This window comes from Lissotriton vulgaris, chromosome 5 (assembly GCF_964263255.1).
Source record: "Lissotriton vulgaris chromosome 5, aLisVul1.2, whole genome shotgun sequence".
NCBI lineage: Eukaryota > Metazoa > Chordata > Amphibia > Caudata > Salamandridae > Lissotriton > Lissotriton vulgaris.
Window position 1 is genome coordinate 1,488,937,963 of NC_141693.1, and position 25,685 is coordinate 1,488,963,647.

A 25,685-nucleotide genomic window follows, 5' to 3' on the forward strand; every position below is an offset into this window, starting at 1 on the left:
CAGAATGCAGAAAAATGTCATACATTCACCCCAGTACAGAGATCTGGGACTAAATCCATCGTTTGTTTGCACTCCACACCACCCCAGTTCAGACATGGCCATATGCAAATCAGCCTTGACCCTGTGCCTCATGGGAACAGTCCAGCCCGAACTGCCAAGCCAAGTCTTTCCTTGACCGGAATCAAGCATCCTAGCACTGGTTTCTGGCTATCAGCCGTCTTCAGCCAGGTTAGCTTGTCTCCAGTGGCATCGTGAGCACGGGACCCACGTCTGGGCATACCCTTCCCACATAGGGTGAACAGCAAAACACACAAGATGATTCACGGAATGTTGCACAATGGCAAAACATTCACCCCAGTCACAGATCTCGGTTTAATCCATCATTATTTTCCTCACCAAGCCACCCCAGTTCAGACATCGCCTTATTCAAATCAGTCTTGACCCTGTGCCTCATGGGAACCGTCCAGCCCGAACTGCCATGCCATGTCTTTCATGGACCGGAATCAAGCATCCTAGGACTGGTTTCTGGCTATCAGCCGTCTTCGGCCAGGATAGCTTGACTCCAGTAGCGTAGTGAGCACGGGACTCACGCCTGGGCATACCCTTCCCACATAGGGTGAACAGCAAAACACACAAGATGGTGGACGGAATGTTGCAAAATGGCAAAATATTCACCCCCAGTCACAGATCTTGGTTAATCCATCGTTATTTTGCTCACCAAGCCACCCCAGTTCAGACATGGGCATATGCAAATCAGTCTTGACCCTGTGCCTCATAGGAACAGTCCAGCCCGAACTGCCAAGCCATGTCTTCCCTGGACCGGAATCAAGCATCCTAGGACCAGTTTCTGGCTATCAGCCATCTTCAGCCAGGATAGCTTGACTCCAGTGGCGTAGTGAACACGGGATCCACGTCTGTGCATACCCTTCCCACATAGGATGAACAGCAAAACACACAAGATGATTAACGGAATGTTGCACAATGGCATAACATTCACCCCCGTCACAGATCTGGGTTTAATCCATCGTTATTTTGCTCACCAAGCCACCCCAGTTCAGACATGGCCATATGCAAATCAGTCTTACCATGTGCCTCATGGGAACAGTCCAGCCCGAACTGCCAAGCCATGTCTTTCCTGGACCGGAATCAAGCATCCTAGGACTGGTTTCTGGCTATCAGCCGTCTTCAGCCAGGATAGCTTGACTCCAGTGGCGTAGTGAGCACGGGAAGCACGTCTGGGCATACCCTTCCCACATAGGGTGAACAGCAAAACATACAAGATGATGGACGGAATGTTGCACAATGGCAAAACATTCACCCCCAGTCACAGATCTGGGTTTAATCCATCGTTATTTTGCTCACCAAGCCACCCCAGTTCAGACATGGCCATATGCAAATCAGTCTTGACCCTGTGCCTCATGGGAACAGTCCAGTCTGAACTGCCAAGCTATTTCTTCCCTGGACTGGAATAAAGCATCCTAGGATCGGTTTCTGGCTATTAGCCGTCTTCAGCATGGTAGTATGTGATGTCCTGTCCGCTATGATGATCTACAAGGACAAATCTATCCATTTCCCCAGGAGGCATGAATTGGCAGCTGTGAAGGGAGATTTTTATGCACTTGGGCACATCCCCCATTTTGTTGGTGCCATTGACTGCTCACAAGTTGGCCTAGTTCCACCACTGGCACGTGAGCACATCTACAGGAACATCAATGTGCAAGTGGTGGGCCAGGCGGATATTATCATCTCACACGTCTGTGCCAAATTCCCCGGATCGGCCTATGACTCGTACATCATGCATAACAGCATTGTGCCACAACTGATGGATAATCTGCTTCCGGAGCATGCATGAATTGTGGGTGAGTACGAATAGTCTGGTAGCGTGCTGTGTGTGTGACATGCTGTCCTCTGCCACAGTTACATTACAAAGTTGCTCTGTGTATCTCACACCAAGGTGATTCAGCATATCCCAACCGGCCTTGGTTGTTGAGCCCACTGCAGAATCCCAGGACCCCAAGTGATGTCCGCTACAATGATGCCTATGGCAGGATACGTCGTGTGGTGGAGCGTACTTTCGGTCTCCTGAAGTCACGTTTCTGTTGTCTGGACAAGACCGGAGGTGCACTGATGTACTCTCCCAAGAAGGTGTGTCAGATTGTAGTTGCATGCTGCATGCTCCACAACCTGGCCTTGTGCAAGCAGATCCCCCTGCTCCTGGATGCTGATGAGCAGCCAAGGCCCCTACCTGCAAAGCAACCCATCTACAGTGACGAGGATAGTGGAGAGGAGTAAGGTGGCGACCTGCGTCAACAGCTCATCAATAGCTACTTCACTTGAAGGTGAGTGACAATGTACAATGGAGCCATTGTCTGCTGATGTTGTTGGCAAGGTGTATGTGAGCTTTGTGACTGCAGCGTATTGTTGACTCAGTGCTGGGGGCAAATGTTCCTGGGACAGGGTAGTTTGTCACATCTACGGGATGTTTGTGCCGGTACTGTTGCTCATTGTATGTGTGCAAATTAGAGTACCTTGATGACAAGTGTTGTGTGATGGCTGTGATGATACCTGACTAGTGAATCTTGTTCTTTTGTGTTTTCCTAGGTCCCTTCAGCCTGTCCTTGCCTACATACAATCCATACTCCAGGTACATTGTAATCATGGTGAAGCTTGCTCATCCTGGAATAAACACGGAGCAGACACAACAACATTACAAAGCAGAAAAGCGAGTATAAAGCCAGTCCAGAGACGAAATCCTAGACAAAACCCCAGGGAGGAGGCTAACTGGAACTGAGAATAAAAATCATTGACATTGTTTTTGACATTGTGGCGTGAAAAAACATTGTAATTACCCAAAGATATTTGATGACATGAAGCCTTTCATATTCATATAGGGCAGCTCATTAATAACATTGTTTTAAACATCAACAGTTAATTTTGATAGATTATGGTGCTTCTGCTGCAACCAACAAATAGTCTCTGACAAAGTGTTGAATCAACGTTAGAAATGTTTTTTTCACGAAATGACTTCTTTTCAATGTAGCACTATTGTGCAATTGTTACCTACAGCTTCGCTGCCAAAACGGCAATCACAGCTAAAATGTAACTTTATTCTTTATACCATCAGCGTAAATAAAAATATGCGAACCCTTTATGCCATACACCAAACTTGGCTAATATATATTACTAATTGAACAACAGGATACCAAGACAAGTATAACGTCTTTAATTAACACACTCCAGCCTATATATATATATTATCAGTCGCAAAAAGAGCTCCTTACGAGAAACTGGGACCCAAGAGGGTTGGCGCAGACTCCGGCGGAGCGTGCCGGTAAATCACAATCCAAAGTCTTTACACAAAGTTGTACCATGCGCTCTCAGGAAATGAGTAAAGTACCACGAGTAAAGTTTTCACAGGTTTTAATCCACACAACGCGTTTCGCCTTGCAGCTTGTTCACGTGTGGATTAAAACCTGTGAAAACTTTACTTGTGGTACTTTACTCATTTCCTGAGAGCGCATGGTACAACTTTGTGTAAAGAAACACCGACCTCTGTAGTTTGGAAAAAAAGTCTAATTTATTACACATATATTATTTTTAGAATTACAATATCATATATAAAATATTGAGTTATACTAGATTAAAAAGAATTTGTATTTTACATATTAAAATCCTTATTAAATATCTAAATATCAGAAAACTTTTAGTTCCATTTGAAATAAATCACTTCTTCTGATTATTCTGAGCAATAATACTTTGTATTCACAGATAATTAAAAACAAAACAACATTAAAAATTACTAAATAGCTAAACACTTCCAAATAAAACTGTAACTAAAGTTTCTGTTAGTGAATTCACTTTGAGACCCTGCCCCTTTTCGACTTATAGGGTATCTCTCCCAACTTTGTGGAGGAAGAGGAAGATGTCAGTGAAACCCACCGGATCACTGGAAGGATGGGCTTCTGACGCCAGGGACCCCAAATCTGGGGCAGCAGGGCAGTGGTGGACCCCCAAATGTACAGAGAGGTCATCCTTACTTTGGCCTGGGACATCCCCCTACCTGGACATCTTGGACAAACCAAATTCTTGGAGAGGTTAGAGGTCTGAAAAGTGAGGGTGTTTTGTCACTCCTGTGTGACCTGTCAAGCCAAGGTAAGACACCCACACAGCCAAAGGCTCCCTGAATTCCACTGCCAGTGTTTGGGACTACCTTTGAGAGGGTATGGATTGACATTATTGGTCCCCTTGACCCTCAAACTGCATCTGGAAATAGATGTATCCTAGTAGTAGTGGACCATGCCACTAGATAACCAGTAGCAATTCCTCAGCAGAATGCAACTGCTCCTCCAGTAGTAAAAGCCCTCCTTGGAATCTTCACTAGGGTTTCCAAAAGAGGTGGTCTTTGATAGAGGGACTTACGTCATGTCTTACGTCATGTCTGCATACCTAAAAGCTTTGTAGTGAGAGTTACACATTTTCTACCCCATCACCCTCAGACAAATGATTTTGTTGAAATGTTCAAATATCTGAGATTGGATCTGATAACAACAGAAACTAACCAAAGCATCCTCAAACTAAATGTGCCTCAACTTCTAGTGATAACTGGTGAAATCTAGTGATGTAGGGACTGTTGTAAATATATAATTTACCGTCTTAATTTCTATGCAGGTAAGTACTTAATCAATAATAACTCAAATCGGAAAGAAAAAAACAGAGTCCGTGGTGTTAGAGTTCTTAGGGGTTTTATTCCTAAAAAAGGAATGGTCAAGACCTGGATATCATGTTCTTCCCACCACAAGGGTGGAAGAAGGGATAGAGCAATATTTTATTGACAATACATAGCTTATATACTTAATTTACACCATAGAAAGCAATATAGTAGGCGTAACAGCTGAGAGAAGACAAGATAACAGTATCCACGTGTTACTAGTACGTAATCAGAAGGCGTGGACTAGGCGTAAACTAGAGGTGTGTGCTAGAAACGTCACAGGCAGGTGTCACAAAGGGGTGGTACTAAACAGAAATGTTGCAATGTCAGCAGAAATCGGAAGCTTGGATGCGCGCGCAGCTGCATGACGTGTGATTGACGTGAAACCGGAGGGTGCAGGGGGCTTGACATTTACACTGATGGAAAGAGACAGAAGTCTGGCATGTCAGATCAACTCGTACTTCTATCATATCTGATATCTGATGTTTGGGAACCATGTTATCTGAACGGAAAAGGTCTCTGGGGCAGAAGCTATTCTATACTGACTATGAATGCGTGTATAAGCGCCTGAGTGTCTGCATGAGAAGCGTGGGGGCATGGGCCTTCCAGGGGAGCATGGTAACAGAGGCTATGAATTACTTGCATGGAGACAGGCCGGCCCTTTGGCTCTGCAGCTGGGGAATGTTTACTTGAACTAGTAGGCAGGAATGTATTTTCGAGGAGCGGAACAGATAATTCGAAGGTTGTAGTCAGTCTTGGCAGGCAGCAGGCTGAGCTAAACGCGGTGGGCCACGCTGGGAGTAAGTCAGAGTTCACGGGTACAGAGGCAGCCTGGGCTGAGGCTTTCAGAGTCAGAAGCCAGAAAAAAAAACTCGATGGCAGATATTCAGGGCCTACTTTGTCAGAGCTGAAAAACGTGTAAGGTACACTACAAAAAGACGTTGGCATAGCATACTTAGGAACGGACTATTTAACCCATTCAGGGTGGGTCTGAAAGAGGACATGTTAACGTTGGACGCAAATGTATTTGCGTCTTCATAGCTGGCACAGGAGGGAAGTTACATGCACTTTAAGCTGGTACATGGAGACGGTGGGGTACGCGCTAGGGAACACAACTTGACCATAAAATTTATATTTCCTCATTCCCTCCTTGTTCCCTACGGACCCTTCATGATATATCGATCCTCATGAATTGATCAGTCTGTTCTTGTAACATCATTTGCTCTTCTTTCTTTCTTTCACGTCTTGAAAGGAAACTGGAATGTTCAATGCATGAAGTGGCACACAGTCCACAAATCGCTGGCCCACACTGCAAGCACAGGCAGCAACTGAATACTAGGACTAGGCCAATGCCTAGGAAGGATAGGATCTTCCATCCCCAAGCGGTTAACGTTGTCCAGAACCAACCGGACCAAGTCCAGGTGCCTGGATTCTGATGTATCAGATTAGCAATTTTATGAAGACGTGTAATAGCTTTGTATACAGATGGCGCGTTTTCTGGAATGAAAACACAGCAACTTGACCCGATGACCTTACAGGCTCCACCTCTATCTGCCAAGATGACGTCAATAACAAGACGATTCTGAAGAACAACAACCCGCATGGCGGACTGCTCTTCTGTTAAGTTACCTAGGGCGGAGGCAGTTTCATTCACTACTGCTTCAAGTGTTCTAGTTAATCTGCGTATCAGTTTACTATTTTGGACAGGGCCTAAAAAGAAAAAGAATCCTTTATTAAAATCGGTGTACTGTTCCCATGCCGTTTCTGTGTAGTCGACAAGTGGGATATCTCTTCTGAGTCTATTCTTTACTAGATTTGTATTTCTGTGATAATCAGGAGGAGCTAGAAAAACAGGTGGCAGAAGGAATGCATATAACAGGTACCATCCCAATCTGGAGGTAAACGTATGTATGCGGTATGACCACAAACAAAATAGGAATGACGGACAGCTTTAAAGGACGATTTACCATGATCACTGAATTCGACCACAGTAGTACATTTACTATGACCCACGTGTACTGAACCTTTCTTCCTGACACATAATTCACCAGTGACGGGTAATACTGACATAGCGGGCAGAACTGGTGCAGCTTCGGAGTCAACAGTAAGAATCATAAGGTTAATTGTGTAATTGCTTAATCCATATACTTCATTTTCTAGATCAGTTCCTATTCTAATGGGGAGTCCCTCCTTATCAGGGGAACAGACGTCGAGCAGGACCAAGTTCAAGTTTCCCCAAACCCAGCCCCCATTGAAAACAGCAATATCAGGATCCAAGGAATTAATTATTTTAAACCATGCCCCACAGGAGCCGTTGTGAGTGAACGGATACGGAAAGAGGGGCAGAGCTCCCTTGTAATTCTGGTAGGGAGGGAGTCGGCCACATATCCAGCAATTTGTAGCATTATTAGTCTGATGGGAATGATGTAACATACTAATGAAAGTGTTGTTGCGCAGCGCAAGTCTGTAAGAGAGTTCATGTGGAGGTAACTCGCTGAAAGTATGTTCGGCAGAAACATTGTAAACAGATTGTTCACGCTTGAAAATAGGCCAATAGATAGGAAGGAGTATACTGGCAACAATGATCAGAAGACTTAGAAAAAACATTATTAACAATGTCACTATACAGTGACTACACAGTGATTTGCAGTATGTACGTTTCTTGAATTGTCTCTCTCTCTCTCTATCTCGATTTAGGGGTTACATGTCAGAAACTATTTAACCGATTCACCTAGGGGAGGACTTAAACAATTAAACTGTCTGACTTGCTAGATCGGAGCTTTGATCTGTATTCTTCTTGTGTAGTTTTCTCTCGTTCGGAAACTTTAAAGTCACTGGGCTCGATACAGTCTTTGGAAGGGGTGGACGAGCCTGGGTCGGATTTCAGTTCATTACATAGTTTAACATGGCTCGTGTGGATCCACCCCTTTCGGCCCTCCACTTTCACCGCTGTCCTCGTAGTAAGTAGAACGGTCTTCGGCTCTTTCCAGCGGGGCTCCAGCTGACTTTTCCTGTCAAAGTTCCTTATTAGAATCAGGTCGCCTGGACGGACATCATGCGGCTTTACATCAGTGTTGTCAGGGAAGGCTGCGGCAACCTGTGAACGACATGATTGGAGTGCAGACATCAAGGAGGCAAGGTAATCTGTCAACATATTGCAATCAATATCAAAGGGGGCGTAGGAACATCCCACGCTGAATCTTGGGGAGCGCCAATGGGCCTTGGCCTCTGGAATTTTCAGACGTTACTCCAAGTTTGAAGTTGAATATGTTTTTATTCACATTATATCAACATTGCAGTATATTCAAATATCATATATTCAATTGTAGATTGGTTATTGGAATCGTTATAATCCTTTAGAAATCCCGTAGTTAATCCCAATGCATTTCGGGACAAGAAGTCCCTTCATCAGGGGATCTGGTGAGGAGATAAACATCGTATTAGGGTGGACACTAGGGTAAAACTCATCTATCACCCGTGAAATTAAAGAAACAGAAAAGTGAAATGCGTCGCGTAAACCCAATCTGGTTACTAGTTATAGGATCCATTCTGTGTCGAGGTGATCTTAGCATGCAGGTGATTTAAAAAAAATGGGCGTCCAAAAATCTAGCGTCAAGAGAAACGGCATAAAATAATAATAAAAGTCTGGCAGGAATCTTTGCAAAAGTGCTCCAGTGATCAAGAACGTAAACACACTGTTACATGCGAGAGTAAAGATCGAGTATATGAATCGACCCGCAGTCAGGATGGTTATAGTGAATAAACAAGAGTGCTCGAGTTATAGTGAATAAATAAGAGTGCTCGAGGCGCAACCAGTTCTAACGGACTCAAAGGTCCGGTGTAAAGTGCCTGTTGGAACTCACCAAAAGGTCGGGCGTGCAGTTAGTAATCCGGCGTTTCCGCGTTCTGTGAAGCTGGATGGCGTGTTATGGCAGTTAATAAAGTAAAAGACGGACAGCGTGATTAGGGGAGTACGTGAAACGAAAAGTGGACTAAAAAACGGACTGCGTGATTAGGGGAGTACGTGAAACAAAAAGTGGACTGAAGTGGAAGAATTATGGGTGAAACAGTAACAAGTAAGAAAACGGACCATAGGAGAAGGCTGAGATATTTGACACAAACAAGGGACTATGTAAACATCTAACGAGGGAGTTTACTGCTAAACATGACAAAATCTAAATCATGGACATTAAATGATGCGGTTAAAACGAGAAAAAATGATATATATGAAAGATGATATATATAAAAAAACACAAATGGTGGAACTGAAAATATGAGAGATAGAAACTGAGAGTAAGAAAGTTATAAAGGTGGGTAAGGAAGATAGGAGAAAATGAGTGAGGGAAGATGAGCTGTCATCCATCTTCTTTGAAAAGACACTTACCTTATTCCCAATTGTTACGGGCTAAAAGAATATGTTCTGAAACTCTGGATTACCAAAAATCTGAAACCAACATCTTACACAAATACAAAGACAGGAAATACCCTGACACAATTCTGTCAGCTGCACAAGAACGCATAAAGACAAAAACCAGAGATGAATTATTGTCCCAGAGCACACGTCAAAAAAAACTTGAGAGACCGGTTTTTGTGTCAAAATACTCATCCAACAGTCCTAACATCAAGAAAATCCTTTTACACAATTGGTCCATGGTACAACTAGAACCTGACTTTCAAGGAATTTTCGACAGTACCCCCCTGTTTGCTTACCAAAGAGCAAAGAACTTAAAAAACATGTTAGAATACAGTCAACCACACAGAGCTGAAATTTTTTCTGGAACGAAACCATGCCACAACTGTGGTCACTGTCACAATATAATCAGTGGCAATTCCATCAACCATCCACGTACGGGCAAAGTCATACACCTTAAAACCAACGCTACATGTGACTCGATGAACTTAGTGTACCTACTTAAATGCCCATGTGGGTTACCTTACGTTGGAAAGACCGAGAGGAAATTAAAGACCCGTCTCACGGAACATAAAAGTACCATCAGAACCCAAAACACTAAATCTCCGCTAGCCGCTCATTTCATATCTGCCTCACATAACATCAGTCAGTTGAGGTTCCTGGCACTGGAGGTTGTCCCCATGAGACCGGGAGTTGACAATCATAAAAGACTTTTACAACGAGAACTAATATGGATGAAAATCTTGGACTCGTGTCAACCTTTTGGTCTTAATGACCGTACAGAATTTAGTTGTTTCTTATAAAACTGTCCTTTCTCCAAACCTTCCAGCTCATCTTCCCTCACTCATTTTCTCCTATCTTCCTTACCCACCTTTATAACTTTCTTACTCTCAGTTTCTATCTCTCATATTTTCAGTTCCACCATTTGTGTTTTTTTATATATATCATCTTTCATATATATCATTTTTTCTCGTTTTAACCGCATCATTTAATGTCCATGATTTAGATTTTGTCATGTTTAGCAGTAAACTCCCTCGTTAGATGTTTACATAGTCCCTTGTTTGTGTCAAATATCTCAGCCTTCTCCTATGGTCCGTTTTCTTACTTGTTACTGTTTCACCCATAATTCTTCCACTTCAGTCCACTTTTTGTTTCACGTACTCCCCTAATCACGCAGTCCGTTTTTTAGTCCACTTTTCGTTTCACGTACTCCCCTAATCACGCTGTCCGTCTTTTACTTTATTAACTGCCATAACACGCCATCCAGCTTCACAGAACGCGGAAACGCCGGATTACTAACTGCACGCCCGACCTTTTGGTGAGTTCCAACAGGCACTTTACACCGGACCTTTGAGTCCGTTAGAACTGGTTGCGCCTCGAGCACTCTTATTTATTCACTATAACTCGAGCACTCTTGTTTATTCACTATAACCATCCTGACTGCGGGTCGATTCATATACTCGATCTTTACTCTCGCATGTAACAGTGTGTTTACGTTCTTGATCACTGGAGCACTTTTGCAAAGATTCCTGCCAGACTTTTATTATTATTTTATGCCGTTTCTCTTGACGCTAGATTTTTGGACGCCCATTTTTTTTAAATCACCTGCATGCTAAGATCACCTCGACACAGAATGGATCCTATAACTAGTAACCAGATTGGGTTTACGCGACGCATTTCACTTTTCTGTTTCTTTAATTTCACGGGTGATAGATGAGTTTTACCCTAGTGTCCACCCTAATACGATGTTTATCTCCTCACCAGATCCCCTGATGAAGGGACTTCTTGTCCCGAAATGCATTGGGATTAACTACGGGATTTCTAAAGGATTATAACGATTCCAATAACCAATCTACAATTGAATATATGATATTTGAATATACTGCAATGTTGATATAATGTGAATAAAAACATATTCAACTTCAAACTTGGAGTAACGTCTGAAAATTCCAGAGGCCAAGGCCCATTGGCGCTCCCCAAGATTCAGCGTGGGATGTTCCTACGCCCCCTTTGATATTGTTTCCAATCCTTTCTCTCACCGGCCGGGAGAGAAACATTCTTGAGGCGCCCAAAAAAGCGAAGTAAAAGCTGATTACGTAGTACCACCGGATTACAAACTAAACCCTTAGGTGTGCCACACCACCACTTTGTTTTGAACATATTGCAATCAACATCAGTAATTTTCTTAGGAATGGGCGTCCCCCACATATTCGGTGGTCTACCAAAGACCACTTCGTACGGGGATAGTCCTGATCTCGAATGGGCGACCATTCTCATATAGAACAGTGCCACTGGCAGGGCGACTATCCAGTCGACCCCTTTCTCTTGACATATTTTTCCAAGGCGGGTCTTTAATGTCTGATTATGCCTCTCTACAAGGCCTGCGGCTTCGGGATGTCGGACACAATGGAATTTCCATTGATATCCTAGCAGCAAGGAAACCTGCTTCATTAATTCGGATGAGAATGGCTGACCGTTATCTGAGTACACGATACGAGGCATGCCGTACCGTGGGAAGAATTCACGAACCAACTGCCTGGCAGTGGTCGGAGCAGTGTAATCTGGGACTGGGTATGCTTCGGTCCAACGGGACAGTGCACAAACAATTACGAGGACATATTTGAATCCCCGACAACGGTCCATCTGGATATAATCCATCTGGAGGACTTCAAAAGGGTGATCGGGAGGATGAAATCCACCTTGCTCTACAGGGACGCTTTTACCTGGATTGAACTGACAACAGATCATGCAAGTACGCACTTTCTGTTTTGCTGCTGCTCGTAAGTGTTTATTGCTCCAAAGATTTTGTAAACTGTCTAACATCGCTTTCTCTCCTAGATGTGCTGGACTATGTGCTGTATTGATCATGACTTGAACCATAGAATCAGGGAGAAACCATGTAGATTTTCCCTTCGTCATCCAACCTTGATCTGTCTGGATCCCTCCTAGTTCAATCCATTTCTTTATTTCATCTGGGGTAGCATGTGTCTGAATATCAATAACATCTAGTGTGGGATCCCTGACTGTCATACAATTCGTCGGTCCTATTGTCTTTGTCATGTCTGTTGTCTGAGTGTGAGTCAATGCTGTATGTTTTGCTGTTTGGTCTGCCAGGTCGTTACCCTGGGACACAGAATCTGTAACTTTAGTATGTGCTTTACACTTCATGACGGATATTCCTGAAGGCAGATGTATTGCTTCTAACAGTGCTTGAATGAGGGGACCGTGTTGGATCTTGGCACCATGAGAGGTCAGAAAACCTCGTTCTTGCCATAACATGCCGAAGTCGTGTACAACTCCGAACGCATAACGGGAATCAGTGTATATGTTGACATTTCTGTTCTTGGCTAGAATACAGGCTCGGGTCAGAGCAATAAGCTCTGCCGCCTGAGCGGACAATGTGTCAATACGATGTGTTTCTTTTACTTCGGTTTCAGTGGTCACTGCATATGCGGCCACTAATTCTCCTGTACTTGTTCGCATACATGAACCATCCACATAAAGTGTCAGGTCTGGATTTGTCAGTGGAACATCTGTTAAGTCTCGTCGGGGCTTTGTTACTGCATTAATGATTTCTATACAATCATGCGGGGCTGGATCTGTCCTAATTGAAGGTAACAGTGTTGCTGGGTTCAGAATGCTGCAGTGCCTGATTTCTATGTGTGGCTGGAATAGCGTTAATTCGTAACCTGTCAGTCGTGCTATGGTCAAGTGCTGAGTCTGGGTTCTGTTTAAAAGAACCTCTACAGAATGTGGAACTTGTACTGTCAACTGATGGCCTAAAACAATTGAATCGCTCTGTCTGATCGCTAGTGCTGTTGCTGCTACTGACTTTAAGCACGCAGGGAGTGCCTGGGCTACTGAATCCAATGTACTTGAAAAATAAGCGCAAGGCTTATGTGAACCGGCTTGGTCTTGAGTGAGGACAGACAATGCTGTGCCATCACGTTCTGTAACAAAAAGTGTAAACGGTTTGCTGTAACATGGTGTCGCTAAAACTGGTGCTTGACATAATGCTTTCTTTAATTCCTCAAAGGCTTGTGTGTGTTCCTGAGTCCAAGGGAGGACAGTCGAAGTCGCTGCCTCCTGTGTCGTTAGCTGGATGAGTGGTTTAGCTAGAAATGCATATTGAGGAATCCATTGTCTGCAGTACGAGGTGAGGCCTATAAAGGCCCGCACTTCCTTTTGTGTCTGGGGTTGTGGAATATTTACAATTAACTGAATGCGATCGGGAGTGAGCTGTCTCCCCACTTTGGACAGCAAGTGACCCAAGTACACAACTTGCTGAACACAGAATTGTAGCTTCGAAGGGGACACCTTGTGTCCCTTGTCTGCCAGGAAATGTAAGACTGTCAGTGATGCTTGTTCACATTCGGGCTCACTTCGTGCGGTGATCAGCAGATCATCGACGTATTGCAGTAAAGCGGTGTTAACTGGCATTTGAATACAATCTAGTTGTCTTTTCAGTGCTTGACTATAGATGCTGGGGCTTTCTGTGAATCCTTGAGGTGCGCGGGAAAATTTGAAACTTCGTCCATTTAAACTGAATCCGAAGAGATATTGGCTCTCTGGATCAATAGGTACACTGAAGAAAGCGTTCTAGAGGTCAATTACAGTAAAGAACGTTGCTTCTGAATCAATAGCAGTCAATAGGGAAGAGATATCGGGGACCACAGGGTACTGTGGTACAATGCATTTATTCAGCTCTCGCAGATCAATCACCAACCGATATACTGGCGGTGCATTGGGATCAGTACGTTTAAGAATTGGAATGATGGGTGAATTACAGATATTGGAGTCGGTCTCTACGACCACTCCTTGGACAATGAGCTCTTCAATGATTTCCAGTAAAGCCACTACAGCATCGGGTGGTAACTTGTATTGTCTGATTCGTGGTAGAACAACTCCTGTCTTGAGTGTAACACGGTATGGTGTAATGTGCATACAACCTACATCAGTTGGGCCTTTTGCCCACAAGTGATCTGGTACCTTTTTCAATCTGACATCGAATTCTCGCAACACATAATGACCCTTGAAATCCCGCAGAAAGAGTCTAACTCCCTCCGGGGAACAGCAAATTATGGCTCCTAGAGCCTTCAACGTTTTAATTCCTAACAGATTTTCTGGGCATGATTTCGTAAGTAACAAGTCTGTAACTCGTGATAATGGACCCACAGCCAGGGGGACTGGTTCTGATACTTCATTTACAATGGGCTGTCCTGAAAAACCAAGGGAAACATTCTGTGAGCCTGAGAGGGGTCCCCCTGGGACTTCGTCATGGCTTATGGTGGTGCGGCTTGCCCCTGTGTCAATTAAAAACTTTCTGTCTTTTCCCAATACTTGACTGTGTACATAAGGACCTTCTTGATCTACAGGAATTTCAATAAGAGGCAAACCCATCTCCCTCTCTAGGCTGTTTCATGCGTATCGTTGGTAATCGGGGTAAGTACCTTGGGCATACTGGTACATCTGCTGAGAAACTTGTTGGGTCGCGGCAATGGGCTGTGGCTGTGATACCGCTACTGTCTGTGCTGTATGAGATGAAGCATGCATAGGCTGCGTGTTCTGCATGGGCTGTACGTTCTGTGAGGTCTGTTGCTGGACCTGATCTTGTCTTGGTGGATGCGGTCTCTCTTTAGTTTTTCCTGTTGATATGTTATGTTTCAGGACTGGACATTCATGTACGTAGTGACCCGGCTGCTTGCAATAGTTGCATGTCCCTTTAACGGGAGCTGCGGCGTGACCTGTCTGGGTCGTACCCTTTCTGTTTCCGTCGGTATGGACCGACTGGGCTACTAACATTTTCATTTTCGTGTCTTTCATACGTTTCTGTTCCTGATCCTGTTCTTCTCTAATTCTGTTCTGATGGTATTGTAACATTTGTAACATCTGTGATGGCGTATTTGCTTGCCATGTACTCTCAACCTTGTATACACGATTCTTGACTGCTAACAGGGAATTCTCAACTAACTTGGATACAAAAAGATGCGGGTACGACTCGCTACTTGGTTTAAGACCACTATTAATAATAAAACATTTCTCGAATCTTGAATAAAAGTCACTAGTATCTTCGTCGGGTTTCTGTTTACATGCTGAGATTGCATCCCAGTCTTCTTTTCTAGTTGTCAGTAATCTTGGCAGAACCTGTACTATCAAACCTGGTAATGCTTTAGTTTTCTCCCCAAGGCCTAGCCCTGGGACACGTTTGTTCTCTTCATCTTCTATTTCTGCCCATGCAATCTTTTTCTCTCCAACCTCCCATTCTTTTTCCTTTAATTTCTCGTAGATGCCCGTGGGCAGCAGTACCTTTAACATTTTCATGATATCTTCATATGTGTAATCCCCCATCAGTAACATGTCTTTAAGTTCTCTGTGAAAACCTGCAGGGTCTTTATCATGGCACGGGACTAGTTTCTTCATTTCTAACAGTTCTAACTTAGTCAGTGGCGTGTGAACATACACACGTTTCAAGGTATGATCCTCACCCATAACTGGGTGTACTTCTCGTAAGGGGTTCTGACTTTCAATGCCACTCAGGCGTTCCATATGATACATTTTTCTTTCTGGGTGTGGAGCGGGAACATATTCAGAGTTTATAAAAGTGTTATATCTATGTCGTTGTTCTAGAATTATTTGTATTAACTTGGTACTGAGACCTCTCCATCTATCCATGAGTAGTGCTTCTAATGTTTCGGGTAAGGGACCTGGATCAGAATGTTGGTTTCTGTACTTCGTGAGGAGGTGCTGAATCATGTATACACCTGCTAATTTCTGCTCGTCTGGGGAGAGGTTCAGAAATGTCTGCGCTACGGTGTCATCATTATATATATCCGGATTTTCAGTCCATAATATGGCTGACCGGGCTAGTTCTTGTTCATCCATAGAATTTAGTACATGGTACCCCATTCTCTCTCGGAGTCTTTTATCAGTTTCCTGGAACTGATGTTCAGAAGAATTCGGGTTTGTTAAGGCAGAGAGGAAAACTCTCTTGCTTTCTGGACGGATACCTTTCCTAAGGTAAGTTCCCTTACCTACATACGCTATAGTATCTGTAGTCTTTTCTGGTTCTTCAAGTTCTTCTTCCTCCTCGGAGGAAGCCTTTTCTTTCTCTTTTTTGTGCATTTCTATCACTGCTTTTCTAATTTTCTTGTACATACTGGCTATGCAAGTCCCCTTGTCGTGTTTTCCTTCAGATATATTTTGACCCCACTTGTTTAGTGCATCTAATTCACTCTGATCTGTCCCAGGCCTGTCTCGTTCTCTTATTAGGCAATTTATGAAAAAACGTAGTATCTGTGCTTGAACGTCAACTTTCTGACGCTCCATGGCATCCTTAATACTGTCAGGGTCTTTCCCAGTCTGAACAAACTCATATATTCTATCTAGGCGCTCCTTCATTCCTGCATAGCACAGCAGGAAATCAGTAGCAGATCTTAACCGTAGTGATGCCAGCATCATTATATCGTCTTTGCCGGGTACTGGATCATATCTGCAAACTGAAAGGTTTTCTTTGAATATGTCAAGGCGGGGTGACTTGAACGTAAAAGGATTCCGCAAGTCCCCGAGCTGTAACCTGCGTGCTAATGGCGGGGTGTGAAGACCCCCGGTCGCACCCCCTGAGGCGGAAGCTTGAACATTATCTCTCTGTGGGGTCTGTACCTGAACTTGAATTTGTCTTTTAGTAGGATCAGGTAGACGTGGTTTCGGTAGATCAACTTTAGGTACGGGAAGTGGTGGAGGTGTTGGAACAGGAGGATTCTGTTGTGGTACTGGCGGAATATGATCTTGGGGCGGGTTACCACCCCCGTCCCTGTCGTTAGGCAGGGCGCGGACAGGCAGATTGGTGTAAGCGGGTGCTACATCCTCTAGATAGGAATTCAGGAATATGTCTTTAGTGGTCCTATGAGTTACTTTAGTTGGAACCAGTGGTGGCGGCAGATTTTTCGGTATTTCTGAAATGGCCTCAGGCGAACCCTCAGCCGCGAGATACATACCGTTCACGAGATTGTTTCGGGCGCGGTCTACTTGCTCTGATTTTACTCGGATCCCCTCGGTAACTAACTCGTTTTCTTGGGCTTTGTCTGATTCTCTAAGTCTATCTTCTCTACGTAATTCTTTTTCAGCACGCTTATGTGATTCCTTACGCCAAAACTCTATGGCGTCTTTCTGAGATTGTCTGGCTTTCTTTTTCCATAGTGCTTCCTCTACCTTCATGATGCACTCGGCATCCCATGTTCCGGTAACAGGCCATCTGTGTCTTTCGTCTAGATGTTTAGTATACTCGGCCCATAAGTCTAGATATAATATGGCATCTATGCCATGCTTGTGGTACATAAAATTTCCTGGAGTGTCCCTAGGGGGGATAGGAATTTCTTCCTCTAACATCCCTTTTCTAGTTCCTATCTGCTTTAACTTGTTAAAAAGCGGCATCTTGTTTACTTAGTACTGAATGCTCAATCCTTGCTATTTAATACTGGATACAGTTAGTTATACAAGAACACACTAATGCACATTAAAAACAGTCACACTCATACCACGACATTAATCACATGAAGAAGACATTTGAGACCTATATGACTACCCCCTATACCGGATGTACTGCTAAACAGCACAGATACACTGCTAAAACAGTGCAGAAACTTGAAATCACGGATGTACTGCTAAACAGCACAGATACACTGCTAAAACAGTGCAGAAACTTGAAATCACGGATGTACTGCTAAACAGCACAGATACACTGTCTAAAAACAGTGCAGACCGGACTTGTGTACCCAAACCCGTCTAGATACGTCCCAGCAATGGTACTCACCGGGAAGCACGGAAACAGAAGGCCTCGGAAAACTCGACTGGACTGGACTCGACACGTGGATACTTCGGAAAACTTCGGAAAACTGGTGGGCCTCTTGACACCTCGGACCTTGCTTCTTTCGGCTAGGCTCTGGTCGGGATCCTCCGCACTCCTCACCGCCTCGTCTGGGTACTGATCGCAGTCTTCGTCACCTCCGTGGGCCAGAGGGAGATGCAGGAAATCCTGCCGGTACGCGTAGTTTCCTTCTAACTGATGGCAGGGGACAGAGCTTGCAACGCACCAACCGGCGCGTGAGGTGGGGGAGGGGTCCCTATTCGGGTGCCAAAATGTTGTAAATATATAATTTACCATCTTAATTTCTATGCAGGTAAGTACTTAATCAATAATAACTCAAATCGGAAAGAAAAAAACAGAGTCCGTGGTGTTAGAGTTCTTAGGGGTTTTATTCCTTAAAAAGGAATGGTGAAGACCTGGATATCATGTTCTTCCCACCACAAGGGTGGAAGAAGGGATAGAGCAATATTTTATTGACAATACATAGCTTATATACTTAATTTACACCATAGAAAGCAATATAGTAGGCGTAACAGCTGAGAGAAGACAAGATAACAGTATCCACGTGTTACTAGTACGTAATCAGAAGGCGTGGACTAGGCGTAAACTAGAGGTGTGTGCTAGAAACGTCACAGGCAGGTGTCACAAAGGGGTGGTACTAAACAGAAATGTTGCAATGTCAGCAGAAATCGGAAGCTTGGATGCGCGCGCAGCTGCATGACGTGTGATTGACGTGAAACCGGAGGGTGCAGGGGGCTTGACATTTACACTGATGGAAAGAGACAGAAGTCTGGCATGTCAGATCAACTCGTACTTCTATCATATCTGATATCTGATGTTTGGGAACCATGTTATCTGAACGGAAAAGGTCTCTGGGGCAGAAGCTATTCTATACTGACTATGAATGCGTGTATAAGCGCCTGAGTGTCTGCATGAGAAGCGTGGGGGCATGGGCCTTCCAGGGGAGCATGGTAACAGAGGCTATGAATTACTTGCATGGAGACAGGCCGGCCCTTTGGCTCTGCAGCTGGGGAATGTTTACTTGAACTAGTAGGCAGGAATGTATTTTCGAGGAGCGGAACAGATAATTCGAAGGTTGTAGTCAGTCTTGGCAGGCAGCAGGCTGAGCTAAACGCGGTGGGCCACGCTGGGAGTAAGTCAGAGTTCACGGGTACAGAGGCAGCCTGGGCTGAGGCTTTCAGAGTCAGAAGCCAGAAAAAAAAACTCGATGGCAGATATTCAGGGCCTACTTTGTCAGAGCTGAAAAACGTGTAAGGTACACTACAAAAAGACGTTGGCATAGCATACTTAGGAACGGACTATTTAACCCATTCAGGGTGGGTCTGAAAGAGGACATGTTAACGTTGGACGCAAATGTATTTGCGTCTTCATAGCTGGCACAGGAGGGAAGTTACATGCACTTTAAGCTGGTACATGGAGACGGTGGAGTACGCGCTAGGGAACACAACTTGACCATAAAATTTATATTTCCTCAGGACTTAAGTGTTGAATGAAAACAGCAAGGGGCCTAAATGGGGCCTACCTACTTCGGACAACTTAAGAACTAAATGTGTTTCAACTTCTAATGAGAAAACAACAAAGGGCCTAAATGAGGCCTACCTACTATGGTCAACTTAAGCTAATGATGACACATGAAATCTATTGGTGTAGGGGCTTGTTTGTGGGATGAAAATAACAATGGGCCTAAATGAGGCCTACCTACTATGGTCAATTTAAGGAAACATTTTGGTGAAATCTGAGAAATAGACATGACAAATTATTTTCAAGGTCTGGGCGAACATTAATACATAATCATACCAAAAGACACACCTCCCAGGACAACCTAAAGTCTAGAGCAACCACCCTTTGATCAATTAAGGTGAAATTGTAATAACAGGAAAAAATGAAGACAACCCCATTACTACAAGATAGCTGGTGTATATATATAACACCTAGTTTCTTCACACTGTGGAACACATGTGTGCACCACCATTCTTTTTTTTTTCTTTTTCTCTTCATAATGTTTTACCATGATGACATATTATTATTTTTTTTTTTTAAAGTGAGGCCTGTTCATAGTGATCGCAAAGAAAAACATGGGAATAATGCAGGCCAAGGAATTATATAAGAAAATCCTTTTGCAGGAAATCACAAAAAAAAAGTGTCTTGGTATATTTAAAAAAAAAAAAAAAATTATAAGTCCAATGTCAATTTTGGGACATCAGTGTAGGTCACCACCCGGCATCTTCGGTATCCGGACACTTCCTCCGATGCGGCCATCCACCACTAATCCGGTCTGGTCTGGTCTGGATCCATCTTCCAAAAATAACAAACCAACATAAAAACATGAAAGTAAAAAACTAAAATAAGAAAGGAAGTGGGGGGGGGGGCCGACCCACGCACCAACACCACAACCCAGCAATCCTAGGACAAGAAAACAAGTATCATTAATCTTGCATGATAAAATTTTCTATTTAAAAAGCACCCCGGGTGCCTTTCATTATTGAAAAGAAAATATCCTAATTAATTAAAAACATTAGCAAAATCTAATTTTTAAGTACATCTAGAAGGGCCTAACATACCCTAATCCTCTGTGAGACAGCCCCTCCCTTCAGAATACGCAGGAGCCAGGCTACAGTGTGAAGTAATTTGAATCACTGCCAAATGATGATTTCATAGCAGGAGCAGGGCGCTGCAAGCCTCCCTTTCCCTGATCAGGGAAGCCCGCCCAGGCCTACTGTATCTAACTAACTCCAAGGGCCAAGAGTCTGCAAGAATCCCTTATCAGCAGGCAATGAAGCTGCCTGCGTCGACAGCCAGGAAGAGCGAGTTCACCCCTCCCTTACATAAACATTCCGTCTGCAGAACAAAATTGGATTATGGCCAATCATAGACAGGCCGTGTTCGGAGCCTGCAGAGGAAAAAAAATGTCTTCACAAACCAGCTGGTCTGCCAAGGTCGACAAACAAATTCCTTGTAAGCTTGTTCCCAGGCCTGATTTCTCTAACTAACGAAAGCTAGCATTTTTTTTAAAAAACAATTCTGTTACAATGTACTGCTACTTAAAAGCTCCACTTCCTAAAAAGACTTTTGTCTAACTAATGCAGCTGAAAGGCAAGATAATTGAAACATGGGCACTTATTTAGAAAGGGGCAACTTACTTCTGCACACAAGATTATACAGTCTGCATTTGAAAAAACGAATTATCATGGACTATTCGGTTTAATATTTCTCTGCACATATATCTATCAGGCAGCATGTTTATCGTGCAAGGTATTAAAAATATATATTGTCAGCTGTTGAAAGAGAAATAATTTTAAAACAACATAAAATGCAGACACATTTCACCATTGTATTTTGTTCAGCTAGGGGCAACATGTAATTATGCATTACAGCGTAATTTATAGCGCAAACTTTGCAATTCAACCTAATAAAAGGGCCACATTCAGATATTATCAAACAGCCATTTAATTTCTAACTGAGTGAGTCAACTTACAGATGCCGTTTTAACTGCATACATTCACATTTGAAAAAAAAAAGGTTCAGTTTGCATTTGGGAAAATAATAATGAGAACACATTTATTTTAAAAGCACACGGTTGCCTTTCACTAATTAAAAGCACATATTACCATGCACTGTCGGGCAAGATTGATTATTCTCAACCTGTGATCATTGCAAAACATCGGCCAGCACATTCCTTTCTAGATGGAAAACCCTCAAAGAAATAATTAATGAAAACAGCCCCGTAGCGCGCGCACACCAACTGGGCCATCTTCTAATATTTCACACATTTTAAACCATGCATTCAAAAATAATTCTCCACACGTCTATGGACGCATATTAAGAAGCACATTTAAAAGAACACAGCTCTCTCCGTGCAAACCCTTATCTCAATCCGACTAGTTAATTTATAACTTACCGACCCCTAAGAGCCAGACACATGAAGTCATCTGTTCCAAGGCAAACCCATACAAATTCGTAGATGCACTTCAAAAAGAATGTGAAATGAACAGAGCCCTTCGCAAAGCACAAGACGTTACCTTTCCGTCAAGAAGCTGACAAAGCACGTAGGCAGACCCAGAAACCCATAAAAGTCAAAATCAAACCACCAATCATTAAAATAATCCACTGACTTTTATAGTCAGTTCAGATAACCATGCAAGGTAAAACAGCATGTTAAAAATAAAGACTGCCATCTCAATTCAAGATATTAACCCTTTGGCAGCTCAAGCACAATCAATTCCCAATGACTGCAGATACATGGGAAAATCATGAACTCATCTCTCCACGTTCACAGATAACACAAAACAATTTCTCCAAGCATTTGAAAGAGAACCAGCTCTCTCCTACCTAACGCAACAATAACATGCTCTATCCAAGTCATGACCACATGGCGCTATTCACAAGCCATATTTACAAGACAAGCTCTTCACAAACAACATATCCAAGGCGCAATGCACAAGGAACACAGCAAATCAACATAAGAACATGCACCTCACAAGCCACATTAACATGGCGCTATTCACAAGCCATATTTACAAGGAGCTATATGCAAAGAACTCCACAGATCATATAACAATGAACACATTTCACATTGCACAGCATAAGCAGATGCAGCAAGCAATTTAATGGACAATTTAAAAGCATTTTTTACACACATTTATACAATTGGACCATCACAAAGATGTAACTGGCTCCCTCATGTAATGCCATCCTTCAACCCTGACAGTTTAAACACCAAGATGAAAACCATTCCTTCCACCCTGAATAAGCCAAATGCCATGATGTAATGCAATCTCCTCACGCTGCAACTGTTCAAGCCCATAGGTCACACAGGCTACATAAACTGCCAAACTACGCCAGATGGAACTGGCGCTCAGGGCACTCCCCCACAACACATGGGAAACTCTCTAAGCACATGGCCAGATCACACAGGCTTCGTAAACTGTTCGTAGACGCCAGATGTAATGTACCTTATAGTCTCGCGGCCACTCAGACCCAGACTAATCTACCCCAGGGCAGATATGACACACAATCCGGTGCGTCTACACATGGGCCTGCAGAACCCAATGCTCTCTTTTCCAAACGGTTTACAATCCGGCAAACCTACACGCCAGTATCCCCCCTGGCGCTCTCACTTACACAAGCCACAATCCTGTGGGTATACACGCTGGTCATCCGCCCCAGCGCTCTCACTAACGCCGTATATCAACGACGACCACATTCCTATGAACACCTTCAGTTATATGTTGGGAAGTCTCTCTCTCCCTATTCACTAAGGGCTTGCTACTACAATATTAGGAGTTAGCCAATTAATATAATGTACCTCTTATTCTTGGCATCATAGGTCCACTCGCTCCCTATTTATGTGATCACCACTTACCTGATTGGGGTTACTCATCCATTCATAAAAATAATAACCACCTAGGAGATACATTTACCTGGATTGAACAAGAATACAAGGCACATTGCAGTTTGCTACCAACTGGGGGTTTTATTAGAACAATATAAACACCTACACAGATCTGTAACTGACAAAGACTATAGATAGAACACACCGCTGAAAGGTAAAAGATTAGCAATACAATAGCTTAGGGAATAAAGACAAGATTAAGATGCAAGTGTACTAGTTCAGACTACCTCACCTATTAGAAGGAAGATTTCTCTCTGCCTCTGGTGGGATTAGGGCTCTCTCTGTCTCTCCCTCCTTCACCACATCACCACGCCTCTGGTTCAGTTGCTCCAGCTGACAGCCTTCTTTGATGCTCTCTGCACTGCTCTCTCTCTCCTCATCTTCAGCAATCGTCTGCCTTCTTTCTCCATTCAAGAACTGCACTCTATTCTGCAGCCGCAGCAGACATCCTGTTCTCTCTCTCCAAGCTGAACTGAGCTCCAAGCTGAACTGAGCTCCCAGCTGTTCTGAGCTCCAAGCTGTTCTGAGCTCCAGGCTGAACTGCACACAAGCTGGAATGAATACTCCTCCTTTCCTGCAGCTCGCTAATATGGAAGCTTGTCCTTTCATGGAAAGTTACGGCCAGTAACCTGCCGCCCACCAAATTCTTGTACCTCCCCGTACCAAGGACACGTTCCCAGCTGGCCAGCCTGAAGTTGTGTCTTCGGAGTGGAGAAAAATACATTCCTTCGATAAGGGCCAGCCTGAGCCGGTTCTCTCCAAGCGAACAACAGCTTTAACTATAAACTTTACCTTTACCCTGAAAAGCCTCTCAGCTCCCTCAAGATGGAGTCCCTCTAGTTCTAGGCCTGTAGGCCTGAAAGGGATGAAATACCCCTTAGCTCTGTCAAAACACCTACATAAACCATACCAATGTGTCAAGCATGTCAAAGCCAATAGGCAATAGACAGGTTAGAGTCAAGAATAAGGGATCTATCATCATATTAAGCAGCTATCCTCTTCTAGGTCTGGAAGAAAGGGCTTAAAAGGGCCAACAGGCTAGGAATACCTATCCTAGATGTGAGCAAGACTAAGATCTATATCACTGCTAAATAGAGCCAAAAACTCTGCCATTACAGATGGTCACCAATCTGGTAAGCGACCCCCACACTCGATGCTGCATCTACAGGGAACACCAGGCAACCATCATCCAACATCAACAGCTATGCATCTATTGCGTGTTTTTATTCTACTTCTTATAGCACTGTGTATCTGTAAAATCAGCACCACCTGGGGCTCCCGTTCAACACCAACGACAGCCAGAACAACTCTGCACACAGACTCTAAGGGCTAGGTAAAATTGATCTGACTGATGTGGCCTGGTCCATGTAACTCCGCCTGCAAGGGACCGATTGTCACAAGTAGAGTTTACCATCGACCGCAATGTTATTTTGTTGATGTATTTTACTGCACTGATTTAATATTGCGTCACAAATCTATAATTCGGGTTCTATGTATGCTATTCCATTAATTTTGGTGTCTAAGTTAACATACAAATACACTCTTAGGCATATTCTCAAGGACTTATCGCTGAGATTTTGTCACTTTATCAAAGCCAAAGTAGCAATACAGTTATCGCCCTATTCACAAGCTGGTGCTAACAGTCGATATCACCAGTTTTCCTGCGATACCAGCCGCAAAAAACACCACCACAGATGACACCGGCAACTAACACTAATGATATGCAGAGTAGGCGTTCCCGTGCATAAAGCTGCGACAACACCACTCCGCAACATTCTCAATGACCAGCCAGATCAGAGATAAGATCCCAAAACAGGCAATAAGGCGCGTTAGCAGCAGGGGTTTAACACCTGCTCTTACCTGGTATTAAGTTAGACGACAACCTGCACCATAAAAGGGAGCCCAGCCCAGAGCCACACCTGAAGAACAACAGATGCCATGGAGCTATTGATCATGCAGCTCGGAGCACCAAGAGGGCCACAACATCCACCGCCACCACCCCCAGGCTCGCCACCCCCCCGAGCCTACCCGGACTACCACAGAGGCAGCGCAGACAAAGACAGCGGACCTTCAGAAAACGCACCAGCATCACAGACCTAACACCAGAGGATGACATTGTAATGTAAATGTAAATTGATACTTGTATATGTAAATGTAAATTGATACTTGTATAGCGCACTACTCACCCGCAAAGGGTCTCAAGGCGCTTGTACGAATACCGCTATGGAACCCGTCCTGGCTTTCCCTGGTGAAGGCCAGGCATCCTAGCGTTGTGGGGGCCGTTGTGGAG